Genomic DNA, 18,551 nt, shown 5'->3' on the forward strand with positions numbered 1-18,551 from the left:
ACTCGGACCAGCAAGGTCAGAGCGAGTGCTCCTTTTCACAGGAGCTTGGGTAGGTCTGGAGCAACCAGACCTGCTGTTTAAATCTTCGGGTTCGTCGCCAAGATGGCCGCTGGCCGCGTGGCTAGTGGCCGGGATGGCGCGTCGAGTGGCACAATGCAAAAGGGCCCCACGCAGATCGTGGAGATGCTGGAGGGCTGATCTTCGGTGCAAGGGCTGCTCGGTGGTGGGGGTTCTCAATCCCCAAAGCACAACGTCGAGGATGCCTCAGAAGCTGCGCAGTCAGCTTGTCGGGTGTCTTTCAAGAGGTCCGGTCCCACGTCGCTCGGTGCCTCCACGGGTCCCTTCTTCGCAGGGACTGTGGATCGGGCTCTGAGAGGTCTGGGAGTCTGGTTCTTGTCGGGCTCTGGGCTCGGTCTCCGGCGGGAGGCGGCGGCAAAGCAGACGTCGAGTCGCTGGTTGGTACCTGTGTTCACAGGGTGGTCACTCCTTGGCCACAAGGGAGATTCTTCTTCAGTCTTCTGTGCAGCAGAATGTCGAAGTCCAGTCTTCTTCTTAGTTTTAAGTTGATTTCGGGATGATCTGCTGTGCAATGGCACTGCTCCCCCTTTTATTCCCAACTGGGGGTGGATCACCTACTAGGTCCCTCCTCTGGGAGGAACCAGGAAGGGGGGCGGTTACACCCCCTTTCCTTTGTCCAGCTCCGCGCCAGGACTGGGGCTGGAAGGCCCCAGAACCGGTTTGGACTGGCCTATGCACGGGGACACCTTGTGTGCCCCGGGCATGTCTGATTCTTTTCAGCCCTGTCCTACCTAATACACAAAATCCTGTCTGGGGTGGTGCTCGCACCTCCCAAGGCAGGAAACCCTTTGTCCAGGCCACCATCTGCCGAGTTTCGGTCAGCAGCAGGAGGCCAGACTTGTGTCTGTGGTGGCAGCGTCCATTTTGTGAAGCTGAGGCTCTGTTTAACTTTAACCGGGGTTAAGGCTACGCACATGTCGTGTCCCTCTAGAAGGGTGGAATGCTATCCCCGTCGCCAGAATTGGCGAGGGGATAGTATTCCAATTCGTATGACACCTTACTCGACATGTTTTGATAAAGCCAAACCAAAGATAGCATTTAACCGCGAGGATTATAATGCACTTAAGAGTATATGGTATGGCAATATCCCGGAACAGCTTAGGGAGTTGTTCCCGACAGCTGCAGACAGGCTCAGCTCATGCCAGAGCACCATCTCACATATTTCCAAGCACTCTGCCTCCGGGATTGATGAGGCCTTCCATAGGAGTGGCTGATAGGAACATATGTGTCCAGTTTAGGGTTAGGCACAGACATACTGCACCTAAGTAAGAGGTGGTTACACCGACTTACCCCAGCTGAGTGATCAGCCAGTTGTGTCAAGGATGGTGGCCAGGCCAGGGGTGGCACAATACGTGCTGCAGCCCCTGGTAGGCCTTGGATACACCTATGCCCTGGGCACCTAGGGTGCACTATTACAGGGGCTCATAAGGTGAACCAGTTCCAATTCGTAATACACCTAAAGTGCATTGGCATCAATTTAGAGAGAGAACAGCAGGCTGTGGGTCTGATTAGCAGGCCCACAGCCACATTAAGTCAGAAACCAGTGAAGCAAAAAGCAAAAATTTGGGGTGACCATAGGATAGCAGACCCTACTCTCCTACATAACCCCCCCCCAAACGCAGGGACATTAGACTAACCTTGACCAGTTGTGTCTTCATGTTCTAAGTGGAAGTACCTGGAGAGACCATCTGCGTTGCCATGGTCAGTCCCTGGGCGGTGCTCCACTGTAAAGTCCATCCCCTGTAGGGAAATGGACCACCTGAGTAGTTTGGGGTTTTCACCCTTCATCTGATTAAGCCATAGGAGGGGCTTATGGTCGGTCTGAATCTTGAAGTGAGTGCCAAATAAGTATGGTCTCAACTTCTTCAGGGCCCACACCACAGCAAAGGCCTCCCTCTCTATAGCTGACCAACGTTTCTCTCTGGGGGTCAGCCTTCTGCTAATGAAAGCAATGGGCTGGTCCTGGCCATCTACATTAAGCTGTGAAAGCACTGCTCCCACTCCCAACTCAGAAGCATCTGTTTGGACAATGAACTCTCTTGAGTAGTCAGGACTCTTCAGGATAGGTGCAGAGCACATGGCCTTCTTCAGGTCATCAAATGCCTTTTGACAGATTTCTGTCCACTGAACCTTTTTGGGCATCTTCTTGGATGTCAGATCATTAAGAGGAGTCACAATGGACCCATAGTTCTTAACAAACTTCCTGTAGTACCCAGTCAGGCCCAAGAAAGCTCTGACCTGAGTCTGGGTAGTTGGAGGGGACCAGTCCTTGATGGTCTGGATCTTACTCTCCAGTGGTTGAACTTGGCCTCCACCTACAAGGTGGCCCAGGTATACAACCTTGCTCTGCCCTATCTGGCACTTTGTTGCCTTGATAGTGAGGCCTGCCTTCTGCAGAGCCTCAAGCACTTCCTTCAGGTGGATCAGGTGATCCTCCCAGGTGGAGCTAAAGACAGCAATATCGTCCAGATAAGCTGCACAAAAGTCATCCAACCCAGTGAGGACTTGGTTCACCAACCTTTGGAAGGTGGCAGGTGCATTTTTCAAACCAAAGGGCATCACCACAAACTGATAATGCCCACTAGGGGTAGAAAATGCTGTCTTGGCTTTAGACTCCTCAGCTAACCTGATTTGCCAGTAGCCAGCTGTCAAGTCAAATGTGCTCAAATATTTGGCAGAAGCCAACTTGTCAATGAGCTCATCTGCCCTTGGAATAGGGTGTGCATCTGTCCTGGTGACAGCATTGAGTCCTCTGTAATCCACACAGAACCTCATCTCTCTCTTGCCATCTTTGGTGTGAGGTTTGGGGACCAGAACCACTGGGCTAGCCCAGGGGCTCTCTGAAGGCTCAATGACACCTAATTCCAGCATCTTTTGCACCTCAGTCTTTATACAGTCCCTGACGTGGTCAGGTTGCCTGTAAATTTTGCTCTTTACAGGAAGACTGTCACCAGTGTCCACCACATGTGTACACCAGTTAGTCTGACTGGGTGTCAATGAGAACATATGCCTGTATGCCTGTAGAACTTGTCTGCAGTCATGTTGCTGATGTTCAGTGAGGCTGCCACCTAAGGCCACACCATCAACTGAGCCATCCTCAGGGTTCTGAGTGAGCAGGTCTGGGAGAGGGTCACTCTCTTCCTCCTGTCCCTCATCTGTAGCCATGAGCAAGCCCATGTCTGCCCTGCTGACATATGCCTTCAATCTGTTCACATGGAGCACCCTGTGGGGGCTCCTGGGAGTTCCTAGGTCCACCAAGTAGGTAACCTCTCCCTTCTTTTCCAGAATTGTATGGGGTCCAGACCATTTGTCTTGGAGTGCTGCTGGGGCCACTGGCTCCAACACCCATACCTTCTGTCCAGGCTGAAACTCAACAAGGACAGCCTTTTGGTCATGCCAAGCTTTTTGTAATTCTTGGCTAGCCTCAAGGTTTTTGGATGCCTTTTCCATGTACTCTGCCATCCTGGAGCGGAGACCAAGTACATAGTCCACTATGTCCTGTTTAGGCTTTTTGAGAGGTAACTCCCATCCTTCCTTCACAAGACACAGGGGTCCTCTTACAGGGTGCCCAAACAACAATTCAAAGGGGCTGAAGCCAACCCCCTTTTGAGGGACCTCTCTGTAAGCGAACAAAAGGCAGGGCAGAAGGATGTCCCATCTTCGCCTGAGCTTTTCAGGTAATCCTTTAATCATGCCCTTTAGGGTCTTGTTAAATCTCTCAACAAGCCCATTGCATTGTGGGTGATAAGGAGTGGTGAACTTGTAGTTTACACCACATTCCTTCCACATAGCTGTCAAATATCCAGACATGAAGTTAGTACCTCTATCGGATATTACCTCCTTAGGAAACCCCACTCTGGAGAAAACTCCAAGTAAGGCCCTGGCCACAACAGGAGCTGTTGTGGTCCTAAGGGGAATTGCCTCTGGGTACCTGGTGGCATGATCCACTACCACCAGTATGAATCTGTGCCCAGATGCTGTAGGGGGATCCATTGGACCAACAATATCAATCCCCACTCTCTCAAAGGGAACCCCCACCACAGGTAGTGGTATCAGGGGGGCCTTTGTTGTTCCACCTGCTTTACCACTGGCTTGGCAGGTTTCACAGGAGCGACAAAACTCCTTGGTGTCTTCAGACATGTGAGGCCAGTGAAAGTGAGGGACAAGCCTGTCCCAAGTCTTGTTCTGGCCTAGGTGTCCTGCTAAAGGAATATCATGGGCCAAGGTGAGTAGGAAGCCCCTAAATTGCAGAGGTATAACCAACCTCCTGGTAGCACCAGGCTTGGGGTCTCTAGCCTCTGAATAAAGGAGTCCATCGTCCCAATATACTTTATGGGCACCTTGAGCATTCCCAGCAGCCTCAGCAGCAGCCTGCTGTCTGAGGGGTTCAAGAGAAGGACAGGTTAACTGAGCCTGCCCCAAGTCTGCCCTAGAAGGTCCCCCTGTCCCCAGAAACTCAACCTGATCAGGTTCAAGTTCTTCAGGGACAGTTCCTTCAGAGGTCTCAAGATCAGTTTCCTGTGAAGCCTGATCCTCACTTGTAGGCAGTTGGGAAGGCGCAGCCTTAACCCTCCTGTTCTTCTTCTTGGGAGGTACTTGGTCCATTGTTCCAGGATCCAAGACCTGAGGTTCAGAGAGGCACTTTTTGGCCTGTGACCTGGTCACAGCAAGGACATGTGATGATATCCCTAACATCTCTGCATGAGTCCTGTACTCAACTTCTGACCATAGAGAGTTCTCCAGGTCATTGCCCAACAAACATTCTACTGGGAGATCAGCACTAACCACAACTTTCTTTAGGCCAGTTACCCCTCCCCAGGAAAAGTTAACAAGTGCCACACTATGTGTAGTAGTGACATTGCTGGCATTGGTCACCAGGTAATCATCGCCTGGCATGTATTGTCCAGGGTCCACAAAGTTAGGTGTCACCATAGTGACACTGGCACATGTGTCCCTGTAAGCTTGAGCCACTTTGTTGTTAATCAAAGGTGTCTGTCTGTATTTGCCCAGGTTACTGGGACTTATGTCAGGGGTCAAATCTATGTCCCCTTCACAAACCAGAACAGCCTGTGTAAGGGTTCTGACTAGGTCAGAATCTCCTTCAGTTCCCAAAGTGATTCCCACTAAACCCTTGGCTTGAGGACCAACACTGCTAACTGTACTAGTGGGTGCAGGTGCCTTAGGGGCTGCAGTGCTGGGGGCTCCACCCTTTTTACACTCACTTGTCCAGTGAGAGGTGTTCTTACAAGTTTTACACCAGGGTTTCTTCTGACCTTCTTTCTTCTTCTTCTTGGAAGTTTGGGACCCACCCTCTGTCTCAGTTTGGGGCCCTGTTGAAGACTTCTGGTCTTTAGCTTTCTGCTCCCCACCCTTCTGGTCTGTTTTCTTCTGGTCACCACCCTGGTTCTGGTTCTGGTTCTTTTGCTTAACTCTGGTTCTTACCCATTTATCTGCCCTCTTTCCCAATTCTTGGGGAGAGGTCAAATCTGAGTCAACCAAATGTTGATGCAACTGCTGGTTCTGACAATTATTTAAAATTTGTTCTCTCATCAGCAAATTGTACAATCCTTCATAGTCTGTAACCTTGCTTCCCAGCAACCATCCCTCCAGAGCCTTAGTGGCACACTCAACAAATTCAGACCAGTCCTGAGTCTGTGTCTTCTGGGTATCTCTGAACATTAACCTGTACTGTTCAGTGGTTAAGCCTAACCCATCAATCAGAGCACTCTTCAGGACCAGGTAGTTTCTAGAATCCCCATCACTAACTGTGAGGAGTCTGTCTCGGCCTCTACCTTCAAAGGAGAGCCACAAGATTGCTGCCCACTGCTCCTGAGGGATCTGCTGTACTCTGCAGGCTCTCTCCATTGCAGTAATCCATTTATGGATGTCATCCCCAGCTTTGTAGGGGGGCACAATCTTACTCAGGTTTCTATTATCAAAAGACCTGTCTTTATCCTTGTGGATATTGCTGCCACCAGTGGGTTCTATTACCCCACTCTCTCTAGGCTGTCTTGCTCTAGCAAGTTTCTCCTTAGCCAGGGCAACCTCTAACTCTTGCCTCTGGATCCTAAGCTCAGCCTCTCTCATCTTGGCCTCATGTTCCCTTCTCTGAGGGCTAGTCATCTCCTTTCTGGAGTGACCATGAGAGCCTCTAGAGACATGGGAGGTATTGGATTCACCTGAGTGATGCCTTCTCCTCCTATGGCCCTGGTTAAGTCCACCTGGGGGTCTGAATGGGTTGTTACCTGATTCATTCCCAAGTTGACTTAAGTTAGCCTGGTTCAGTCTACTGACCAGCACCTGACTATCTCTGTCATCATCTGACTCACTGCTTTCCACCTCCTCCTCCTCTTCTTCTTCTTCCTCTTCATCTACCTGAGGAGCTCCAGTGGTGGAGGCTTCCTCATCTACTAGGATGATAGGGGTAGGGGTGTCTACAGTGTCATCCTCTGAAGGATGGCCTCCTTCAGCATCCCCTGTGGGGTTTGCTTTAGAGGTCTTTAGAGCCTCAGACTGATCCAAGAGCTCTCTTAGGTGGTCTGTAGTAGGGGAAGGCCCTGTCTTCAGACCCCTTAAGACACAAAGCTGTCTTAATTCCTTAAAGGGAAAAATAGCAAACTGGGATGGTGCCCTTGGAGGGTCACTCTCAACAGGAGTAAGTCCACTGGACCCCTCTGTTCCAGACATTGCTCTAGTGTGGGTGGATGTGTTGCAATCTACCTACACTGGTGTTTACCTACTAAACCTATCTAGTAGTTGTAGCTAGGGTGTGCTACTCCCTTTGCTCTACAACAACTAAGTTCAGTAGAACTTAAGTATACTAGTCTTGTTTTATATGTACCTAGCAGGTACCTGTATGATCTTTCAAATGATAATCTCAAAGATTGTAATGGTAAAACAACAGCAAGCTCAGATCCCAATCCGCTGCTCACCAATGTGAGAAGTTGGCCTGGTATATAATGCTCACTAATTCTAGTGATCACTTTGTACCATGCCAAGCAACCCTTATGATGATGGTTGTAATTCAACCTTGTAGACCAGTTATCCTAGTGGTAACGTGGACAAAGCAGTCTTAGGCTAAACTCTGAAAGGCATGTGAAGCCAGCTGTTATACCATACACAACCCCCTTGAATACCAAATGAAAGGGACACCACACAGATATATATTGAAAATATATATTGATTTATTAACTATTAAAATCCCCTGGACTCTTTATGAGCACAGAAGCACAAGCGTAAAATCACAAGACAGTTTAAAATACACAAAAGTTGCACAATATGGATGAGCCCTAGGGGCCACCTAAACCATATACTAAATAAGTGGTATAAGAGATACCTAAAGGAAAGTGAAGAGGCCTAGGGCCTTGGGAATCGCTGGAGCTATTCGAGACTGGAGTTAACTAAGTCGGGAAAGGCCCACGGGACTCGGGTGCAGTGTTCAAAGTGCACGCACTTCTCAATACAAAGTCTATGGTGCGTAAAAAGCACAAAGTTAGAAAGTTAGGAACCTTCCGAGTGACCTACGGAGCTGAAACTTAAAACACAGGCCCTTGGGATGTGTACCAGTGCAGGAGCACCGGCGGAGCTGAGTTACCTCACCCACAGGAAGCGGGTGCACAGGGTCGAAGATGTGTCGGGTTTCGTCACGCTGGTCGATGGTGCTTGGAGCTGAAGATGCTGCAGGCGGCTCGATGAGAAGAGTTCCGGTGGATCCAAGGGTGGATCTGAAGAGTTGAAGACCTGAAAGCAGAGGGGACAGTGTTCAAAGTCACTAGCCAGTGACTACCGTGGAACCAGAGTGGAACCAGGCGATGTCGGGTGCAAACAGGCGTTGTCGGGTAGCTTCTTTCTGCAGCCACGTGGATACCCGGGGTCGAGGACGTCCAGGAGTCGGTCACGAGCTGTCCCACGTAGGCTTCTCGCTGTTGGCGGTGTCGGCGACCTGATCGGAGCAAACAGGCCTTGGCAAATGCAAGCCACGCAGGAGTTGAAAGATGCTGTTCACTCGGACCAGCAAGGTCAGAGCGAGTGCTCCTTTTCACAGGAGCTTGGGTAGGTCTGGAGCAACCAGACCTGCTGTTTAAATCTTCGGGTTCGTCGCCAAGATGGCCGCTGGCCGCGTGGCTAGTGGCCGGGATGGCGCGTCGAGTGGCACAATGCAAAAGGGCCCCACGCAGATCGTGGAGATGCTGGAGGGCTGATCTTCGGTGCAAGGGCTGCTCGGTGGTGGGGGTTCTCAATCCCCAAAGCACAACGTCGAGGATGCCTCAGAAGCTGCGCAGTCAGCTTGTCGGGTGTCTTTCAAGAGGTCCGGTCCCACGTCGCTCGGTGCCTCCACGGGTCCCTTCTTCGCAGGGACTGTGGATCGGGCTCTGAGAGGTCTGGGAGTCTGGTTCTTGTCGGGCTCTGGGCTCGGTCTCCGGCGGGAGGCGGCGGCAAAGCAGACGTCGAGTCGCTGGTTGGTACCTGTGTTCACAGGGTGGTCACTCCTTGGCCACAAGGGAGATTCTTCTTCAGTCTTCTGTGCAGCAGAATGTCGAAGTCCAGTCTTCTTCTTAGTTTTAAGTTGATTTCGGGATGATCTGCTGTGCAATGGCACTGCTCCCCCTTTTATTCCCAACTGGGGGTGGATCACCTACTAGGTCCCTCCTCTGGGAGGAACCAGGAAGGGGGGCGGTTACACCCCCTTTCCTTTGTCCAGCTCCGCGCCAGGACTGGGGCTGGAAGGCCCCAGAACCGGTTTGGACTGGCCTATGCACGGGGACACCTTGTGTGCCCCGGGCATGTCTGATTCTTTTCAGCCCTGTCCTACCTAATACACAAAATCCTGTCTGGGGTGGTGCTCGCACCTCCCAAGGCAGGAAACCCTTTGTCCAGGCCACCATCTGCCGAGTTTCGGTCAGCAGCAGGAGGCCAGACTTGTGTCTGTGGTGGCAGCGTCCATTTTGTGAAGCTGAGGCTCTGTTTAACTTTAACCGGGGTTAAGGCTACGCACATGTCGTGTCCCTCTAGAAGGGTGGAATGCTATCCCCGTCGCCAGAATTGGCGAGGGGATAGTATTCCAATTCGTATGACACCTTACTCGACATGTTTTGATAAAGCCAAACCAAAGATAGCATTTAACCGCGAGGATTATAATGCACTTAAGAGTATATGGTATGGCAATATCCCGGAACAGCTTAGGGAGTTGTTCCCGACAGCTGCAGACAGGCTCAGCTCATGCCAGAGCACCATCTCACATATTTCCAAGCACTCTGCCTCCGGGATTGATGAGGCCTTCCATAGGAGTGGCTGATAGGAACATATGTGTCCAGTTTAGGGTTAGGCACAGACATACTGCACCTAAGTAAGAGGTGGTTACACCGACTTACCCCAGCTGAGTGATCAGCCAGTTGTGTCAAGGATGGTGGCCAGGCCAGGGGTGGCACAATACGTGCTGCAGCCCCTGGTAGGCCTTGGATACACCTATGCCCTGGGCACCTAGGGTGCACTATTACAGGGGCTCATAAGGTGAACCAGTTCCAATTCGTAATACACCTAAAGTGCATTGGCATCAATTTAGAGAGAGAACAGCAGGCTGTGGGTCTGATTAGCAGGCCCACAGCCACATTAAGTCAGAAACCAGTGAAGCAAAAAGCAAAAATTTGGGGTGACCATAGGATAGCAGACCCTACTCTCCTACAAATGGGTAAATAGCATTTCTGGGATCCAGGTTAGGTAGTTGTTTTTTTAACTCTGAATGGACTAGCACTATATTACCCAGATATATTTGGCATGAGTAGGTAAGCAATGTCATCTGACTACTGACATCTGTGTTCAAGGGGAAGTGGAAGGTAATGCAGACAAGAGTTTACTTTACAAAAAAGCATGAAATGGGAAATATTCATTGTCAAACCTGAAGGTAAGAGAGGTGGAAGTAAATTTAGAAGGAGGACATAAAGCAAAGTCTATGTTAAATTGATTGTGTTGTAGATCAGTTGGAAAAAATTTGATGAATAGAGAAAAAGAACTACAGCTGATTCCAAGACCTATTTTGTTAGAAGCAAGGAACCTCTCAACTGGGCCGAAACCCAGGATTGAACCAGGGACCTTTAGATCTTCAGTCTAACGCTCTCCCAACTGAGCTATTTCGGCCTTTTGATAGCTGGGGTCTTCATACTTTAATTTGAACCATTTAACAAAATAGATGCAGGACCTGGATTTTTAACCTCATATGGTAGAGATATGTTTTAAGGAGTCCTGTATCATTCCCCAGTTAACTGGTGCAATGGGTAAATAGCATTTTTGGGATCCAGGTGAGGTAGTTGTTTTTTTAACTCTGAATGGACTAGCACTATATTACCCAGATATATTTGGCATGAGTAGGTAAGCAATGTCATCTGACTACTGACATCTGTGTTCAAGGGGAAGTGGAATGTGATGCAGACAAGAGTTTACTTTACAAAAAAGGACGAAATGGAAAACATTCATAGTCAAACCTGAAGGCAAGATAGGTGGAAGAAAGTTTAAAAGGAGGACAGAAAGCAAAGTCTATGTTGAATTGATCATTTTGTAGATCAGTTGATAAAAATGTTGATAGAGAAAAAAGTACTACAGCTGATTCCAAGACCTATTTTGTTAGAAGCAAGGAACCTCTCAACTGTGCCGAAAACCGGGATTGAACCAGGGACCTTTAGATCTTCAGTCTAACGCTCTCCCAACTTAGCTATTTCGGCCTGCTTATAGCTGTGGTCTTCATACTTTAATTTAAACCATTTAACAAAATAGATGCAGGACCTGGATTTTTAACCTCATATGGTGAGATATGTTTTAAGGAGTCCTGTATCATTCCGCAATTAACTGGTGCAATGGGTAAATAGCATTTTTGGGATCCAGGTTAGGTAGTTGTTTTTTTAACTCTGAATGGACTAGCACTATATTACCCAGATATATTTGGCATGAGTAGGTAAGCAATGTCATCTGACTACTGACATCTGTGTTCAAGGGGAATTGGAAGGTAATGCAGACAAGAGTTTACTTTACAAAAAAGCATGAAATGGGAAATATTCATTGTCAAACCTGAAGGTAAGAGAGGTGGAAGCAAGTTTAGAAGGAGGATATAAAGCAAAGTCTATGTTAAATTGATTGTGTTGTAGATCAGTTGGAAAAAATTTGATGAATAGATAAAAAGTACTACAGCTGATTCCAAGACCTATTTTGTTAGAAGCAAGGAACCTCTCAACTGTGCCGAAACCCGGGATTGAACCAGGGACCTTTAGATCTTCAGTCTAACGCTCTCCCAACTGAGCTATTGCAGCCTGCTTATAGCTGTGGTCTTCATACTTTAATTTAAACCATTTAACAAAATAGATGCAGGACCTGGATTTTTAACCTCATATGGTAGAGATATGTTTTAAGGAGTCCTGTATCATTCCGCAATTAACTGGTACAATGGGTAAATAGCATTTTTTTGATCCAGGTTAGGTAGTTATTTTTTTAACTCTGAATGGACTAGCACTATATTACCCAGATATCTTTGGCATGAGTAGGTAAGCAATGTCATCTGACTATTGACATCTGTGTTCAAGGGGAAGTGGAAGGTAATGCAGACAAGAGTTTACTTTACAAAAAAGCATGAAACGGGAAATATTCATTGTCAAACCTGAAGGTAAGAGAGGTGGAAGCAAGTTTAGAAGGAGGACATAAAGCAAAAGTCTATGTTAAATTGATTGTGTTGTAGATCAGTTGGAAAAAATTTGATGAATAGAGAAAAAGTACTACAGCTGATTCCAAGACCTATTTTGTTAGAAGCAAGGAACCTCTCAACTGTGCCGAAACCCGGGATTGAACCAGGGACCTTTAGATCTTCAGTCTAACGCTCTCCCAACTGAGCTATTTCGGCCTTCTGATAGCTGGGGTCTTCATACTTTAATTTGAACCATTTAACAAAATAGATGCAGGACCTGGATTTTTAACCTCTTATGGTAGAGATATGTTTGGAGGAGTCCTGTATCATTCCCCAGTTAACTGGTGCAATCGGTAAATAGCATTTTTGGGATCCAGGTTAGGTAGTTGTTTTTTTAACTCTGAATGGACTAGCACTATATTACCTAGATATATTTGGCATGAGTAGGTAAGCAATGTCATCTGACTACTGACATCTGTGTTCAAGGGGAAGTGGAATGTGATGCAGACAAGAGTTTACTTTACAAAAAAGGACGAAATGGGAAACATTCATTGTCAAACCTGAAGGCAAGATAGGTGGAAGAAAGTTTAAAAGGAGGACAGAAAGCAAAGTCTATGTTGAATTGATCATTTTGTAGATCAGTTGATACAAAATGTTAATAGAGAAAAAAGTACTACAGCTGATTCCAAGACCTATTTTGTTAGAAGTAAGGAACCTCTCTACTGTGCCTAAACCCAGGATTGAACCAGGGACTTTTAGATCTTCAGTCTAACACTCTCCCAACTGAGATATTGCGGCCTGCTCATAGCTGTGGTCTTCATACTTTAATTTAAACCATTTAACAAAATAGATGCAGGACCTGGATTTTTAACCTCATATGGTAGAGATATGTTTTAAGGAGTCCTGTATCATTCCGCAATTAACTGGTGCAATGGGTAAATAGCATTTTTGGGATCCAGGTTAGGTAGTTGTTTTTTTAACTCTGAATGGACTAGCACTATATTACCCAGATATATTTGGCATGAGTAGGTAAGCAATGTCATCTGACTACTGACATCTGTGTTCAAGGGGAAGTGGAAGGTAATGCAGACAAGAGTTTACTTTACAAAAAAGCATGAAATGGGAAATATTCATTGTCAAACCTGAAGGTAAGAGAGGTGGAAGCAAGTTTAGAAGGAGGACATAAAGCAAAGTCTATGTTAAATTGATTGTGTTGTAGATCAGTTGGAAAAAATTTGATGAATAGAGAAAAAGAACTACAGCTGATTCCAAGACCTATTTTGTTAGAAGCAAGGAACCTCTCAACTGTGCCGAAACCCAGGATTGAACCAGGGACCTTTAGATCTTCAGTCTAACGCTCTCCCAACTGAGCTATTTCGGCCTTTTGATAGCTGGGGTCTTCATACTTTAATTTGAACCATTTAACAAAATAGATGCAGGACCTGGATTTTTAACCTCATATGGTAGAGATATGTTTTAAGGAGTCCTGTATCATTCCCCAGTTAACTGGTGCAATGGGTAAATAGCATTTTTGGGATCCAGGTGAGGTAGTTGTTTTTTTAACTCTGAATGGACTAGCACTATATTACCCAGATATATTTGGCATGAGTAGGTAAGCAATGTCATCTGACTACTGACATCTGTGTTCAAGGGGAAGTGGAATGTGATGCAGACAAGAGTTTACTTTACAAAAAAGGACGAAATGGAAAACATTCATAGTCAAACCTGAAGGCAAGATAGGTGGAAGAAAGTTTAAAAGGAGGACAGAAAGCAAAGTCTATGTTGAATTGATCATTTTGTAGATCAGTTGATAAAAATGTTGATAGAGAAAAAAGTACTACAGCTGATTCCAAGACCTATTTTGTTAGAAGCAAGGAACCTCTCAACTGTGCCGAAAACCGGGATTGAACCAGGGACCTTTAGATCTTCAGTCTAACGCTCTCCCAACTTAGCTATTTCGGCCTGCTTATAGCTGTGGTCTTCATACTTTAATTTAAACCATTTAACAAAATAGATGCAGGACCTGGATTTTTAACCTCATATGGTGAGATATGTTTTAAGGAGTCCTGTATCATTCCGCAATTAACTGGTGCAATGGGTAAATAGCATTTTTGGGATCCAGGTTAGGTAGTTGTTTTTTTAACTCTGAATGGACTAGCACTATATTACCCAGATATATTTGGCATGAGTAGGTAAGCAATGTCATCTGACTACTGACATCTGTGTTCAAGGGGAATTGGAAGGTAATGCAGACAAGAGTTTACTTTACAAAAAAGCATGAAATGGGAAATATTCATTGTCAAACCTGAAGGTAAGAGAGGTGGAAGCAAGTTTAGAAGGAGGATATAAAGCAAAGTCTATGTTAAATTGATTGTGTTGTAGATCAGTTGGAAAAAATTTGATGAATAGATAAAAAGTACTACAGCTGATTCCAAGACCTATTTTGTTAGAAGCAAGGAACCTCTCAACTGTGCCGAAACCCGGGATTGAACCAGGGACCTTTAGATCTTCAGTCTAACGCTCTCCCAACTGAGCTATTGCAGCCTGCTTATAGCTGTGGTCTTCATACTTTAATTTAAACCATTTAACAAAATAGATGCAGGACCTGGATTTTTAACCTCATATGGTAGAGATATGTTTTAAGGAGTCCTGTATCATTCCGCAATTAACTGGTACAATGGGTAAATAGCATTTTTTTGATCCAGGTTAGGTAGTTATTTTTTTAACTCTGAATGGACTAGCACTATATTACCCAGATATATTTGGCATGAGTAGGTAAGCAATGTCATCTGACTATTGACATCTGTGTTCAAGGGGAAGTGGAAGGTAATGCAGACAAGAGTTTACTTTACAAAAAAGCATGAAACGGGAAATATTCATTGTCAAACCTGAAGGTAAGAGAGGTGGAAGCAAGTTTAGAAGGAGGACATAAAGCAAAGTCTATGTTAAATTGATTGTGTTGTAGATCAGTTGGAAAAAATTTGATGAATAGAGAAAAAGTACTACAGCTGATTCCAAGACCTATTTTGTTAGAAGCAAGGAACCTCTCAACTGTGCCGAAACCCGGGATTGAACCAGGGACCTTTAGATCTTCAGTCTAACGCTCTCCCAACTGAGCTATTTCAGCCTTCTGATAGCTGGGGTCTTCATACTTTAATTTGAACCATTTAACAAAATAGATGCAGGACCTGGATTTTTAACCTCTTATGGTAGAGATATGTTTGGAGGCGTCCTGTATCATTCCCCAGTTAACTGGTGCAATCGGTAAATAGCATTTTTGGGATCCAGGTTAGGTAGTTGTTTTTTTAACTCTGAATGGACTAGCACTATATTACCTAGATATATTTGGCATGAGTAGGTAAGCAATGTCATCTGACTACTGACATCTGTGTTCAAGGGGTAGTGGAATGTGATGCAGACAAGAGTTTACTTTACAAAAAAGGACGAAATGGGAAACATTCATTGTCAAACCTGAAGGCAAGATAGGTGGAAGAAAGTTTAAAAGGAGGACAGAAAGCAAAGTCTATGTTGAATTGATCATTTTGTAGATCAGTTGATAAAAATGTTAATAGAGAAAAAAGTACTACAGCTGATTCCAAGACCTATTTTGTTAGAAGCAAGGAACCTCTCAACTGTGCCGAAACCCAGGATTGAACCAGGGACCTTTAGATCTTCAGTCTAACACTCTCCCAACTGAGATATTGCAGCCTGCTTACAGCTGTGGTCTTCATACTTTAATTTAAACCATTTAACAAAATAGATGCAGGACCTGGATTTTTAACCTCATATGGTAGAGATATGTTTTAAGGAGTCCTGTATCATTCCGCAATTAACTGGTGCAATGGGCAAATAGCATTTTTGGGATCCAGGTTAGGTAGTTGTTTTTTTAACTCTGAATGGACTAGCACTATATTACCCAGATATATTTGGCATGAGTAGGTAAGCAATGTCATCTGACTACTGACATCTGTGTTCAAGGGGAAGTGGAAGGTAATGCAGACAAGAGTTTACTTTACAAAAAAGCATGAAATGGGAAATATTCATTGTCAAACCTGAAGGTAAGAGAGGTGGAAGCAAGTTTAGAAGGAGGACATAAAGCAAAGTCTATGTTAAATTGATTGTGTTGTAGATCAGTTGGAAAAAATTTGATGAATAGAGAAAAAGTACTACAGCTGATTCCAAGACCTATTTTGTTAGAAGCAAGGAACCTCTCAACTGTGCCGAAACCTGGGATTGAACCAGGGACCTTTAGATCTTCAGTCTAACGCTCTCCCAACTGAGCTATTTCGGCCTGCTTAAAGCTGTGGTCTTCATACTTTAATTTAAACCATTTAACAAAATAGATGCAGGACCTGGATTTTTAACCTCATATGGTAGAGATATGTTTTAAGGAGTCCGGTATCATTCCGCAATTAACTGGTGCAATGGGTAAATAGCATTTTTGGGATCCAGGTTAGGTAGTTGTTTTTTTAACTCTGAATGGACTAGCACTATATTACCCAGATATATTTGGCATGAGTAGGTAAGCAATGTCATCTGACTACTGACATCTGTCTTCAAGGGGAAGTGGAAGGTAATGCAGACAAGAGTTTACTTTACAAAAAAGCATGAAATGGGAAATATTCATTGTCAAACCTGAAGGTAAGAGAGGTGGAAGCAAGTTTAGAAGGAGGACATAAAGCAAAGTCTATGTTAAATTGATTGTGTTGTAGATCAGTTGGAAAAAATTTGATGAATAGAGAAAAAGAACTACAGCTGATTCCAAGACCTATTTTGTTAGAAGCAAGGAACCTCTCAACTGTGCCGAAACCCGGGATTGAACCAGGGACCTTTTGATCTTCAGTCTAACGCTCTCCCAACTGAGCTATTTCAGCCTTCTGATAGCTGGGGTCTTCATACTTTAATTTGAACCATTTAACAAAATAGATGCAGGACCTGGATTTTTAACCTCTTATGGTAGAGATATGTTTGGAGGAGTCCTGTATCATTCCCCAGTTAACTGGTGCAATCGGTAAATAGCATTTTTGGGATCCAGGTTAGGTAGTTGTTTTTTTAACTCTGAATGGACTAGCACTATATTACCTAGATATATTTGGCATGAGTAGGTAAGCAATGTCATCTGACTACTGACATCTGTGTTCAAGGGGTAGTGGAATGTGATGCAGACAAGAGTTTACTTTACAAAAAAGGACGAAATGGGAAACATTCATTGTCAAACCTGAAGGCAAGATAGGTGGAAGAAAGTTTAAAAGGAGGACAGAAAGCAAAGTCTATGTTGAATTGATCATTTTGTAGATCAGTTGATAAAAATGTTAATAGAGAAAAAAGTACTACAGCTGATTCCAAGACCTATTTTGTTAGAAGCAAGGAACCTCTCAACTGTGCCGAAACCCAGGATTGAACCAGGGACCTTTAGATCTTCAGTCTAACACTCTCCCAACTGAGATATTGCAGCCTGCTTACAGCTGTGGTCTTCATACTTTAATTTAAACCATTTAACAAAATAGATGCAGGACCTGGATTTTTAACCTCATATGGTAGAGATATGTTTTAAGGAGTCCTGTATCATTCCGCAATTAACTGGTGCAATGGGCAAATAGCATTTTTGGGATCCAGGTTAGGTAGTTGTTTTTTTAACTCTGAATGGACTAGCACTATATTACCCAGATATATTTGGCATGAGTAGGTAAGCAATGTCATCTGACTACTGACATCTGTGTTCAAGGGGAAGTGGAAGGTAATGCAGACAAGAGTTTACTTTACAAAAAAGCATGAAATGGGAAATATTCATTGTCAAACCTGAAGGTAAGAGAGGTGGAAGCAAGTTTAGAAGGAGGACATAAAGCAAAGTCTATGTTAAATTGATTGTGTTGTAGATCAGTTGGAAAAAATTTGATGAATAGAGAAAAAGTACTACAGCTGATTCCAAGACCTATTTTGTTAGAAGCAAGGAACCTCTCAACTGTGCCGAAACCCGGGATTGAACCAGGGACCTTTAGATCTTCAGTCTAACGCTCTCCCAACTGAGCTATTTCGGCCTGCTTAAAGCTGTGGTCTTCATACTTTAATTTAAACCATTTAACAAAATAGATGCAGGACCTGGATTTTTAACCTCATATGGTAGAGATATGTTTTAAGGAGTCCGGTATCATTCCGCAATTAACTGGTGCAATGGGTAAATAGCATTTTTGGGATCCAGGTTAGGTAGTTGTTTTTTTAACTCTGAATGGACTAGCACTATATTACCCAGATATATTTGGCATGAGTAGGTAAGCAATGTCATCTGACTACTGACATCTGTCTTCAAGGGGAAGTGGAAGGTAATGCAGACAAGAGTTTACTTTACAAAAAAGCATGAAATGGGAAATATTCATTGTCAAACCTGAAGGTAAGAGAGGTGGAAGCAAGTTTAGAAGGAGGACATAAAGCAAAGTCTATGTTAAATTGATTGTGTTGTAGATCAGTTGGAAAAAATTTGATGAATAGAGAAAAAGAACTACAGCTGATTCCAAGACCTATTTTGTTAGACGCAAGGAACCTCTCAACTGTGCCGAAACCCAGGATTGAACCAGGGACCTTTAGATCTTCAGTCTAACGCTCTCCCAACTGAGCTATTTCGGCCTACTGATAGCTGGGGTCTTCATACTTTAATTTGAACCATTTAACAAAATAGATGCAGGACCTGGATTTTTAACCTCATATGGTAGAGATATGTTTTAAGGAGTCCTGTATCATTCCCCAGTTAACTGGTGCAATGGGTAAATAGCATTTTTTGGGATCCAGGTTAGGTAGTTGTTTTTTTAACTCT

The 18,551-nt window shown here is 44.8% G+C and overlaps 3 non-coding genes across 3 annotated transcripts; all 3 read right to left on the reverse strand.

Annotated features, from left to right (window-relative positions):
• Nucleotides 1-11,886: 11,886 nt before the first annotated feature.
• TRNAF-GAA (transfer RNA phenylalanine (anticodon GAA)) lies at nt 11,887-11,959 on the reverse strand. Its single transcript has one exon. It is a non-coding gene; the product is annotated as a tRNA-Phe (tRNA).
• Nucleotides 11,960-15,961: 4,002 nt separating this feature from the next.
• On the reverse strand, nt 15,962-16,034 carry TRNAF-GAA (transfer RNA phenylalanine (anticodon GAA)). The gene has a single exon. It is a non-coding gene; the product is annotated as a tRNA-Phe (tRNA).
• Nucleotides 16,035-17,708: 1,674 nt separating this feature from the next.
• On the reverse strand, nt 17,709-17,781 carry TRNAF-GAA (transfer RNA phenylalanine (anticodon GAA)). The gene has a single exon. It is a non-coding gene; the product is annotated as a tRNA-Phe (tRNA).
• Between the last annotated feature and the right edge of the window lie 770 nt (nt 17,782-18,551).

Source organism: Lissotriton vulgaris, chromosome 8, assembly GCF_964263255.1.
Source record: "Lissotriton vulgaris chromosome 8, aLisVul1.2, whole genome shotgun sequence".
In the NCBI taxonomy this organism is placed as follows: domain Eukaryota; kingdom Metazoa; phylum Chordata; class Amphibia; order Caudata; family Salamandridae; genus Lissotriton; species Lissotriton vulgaris.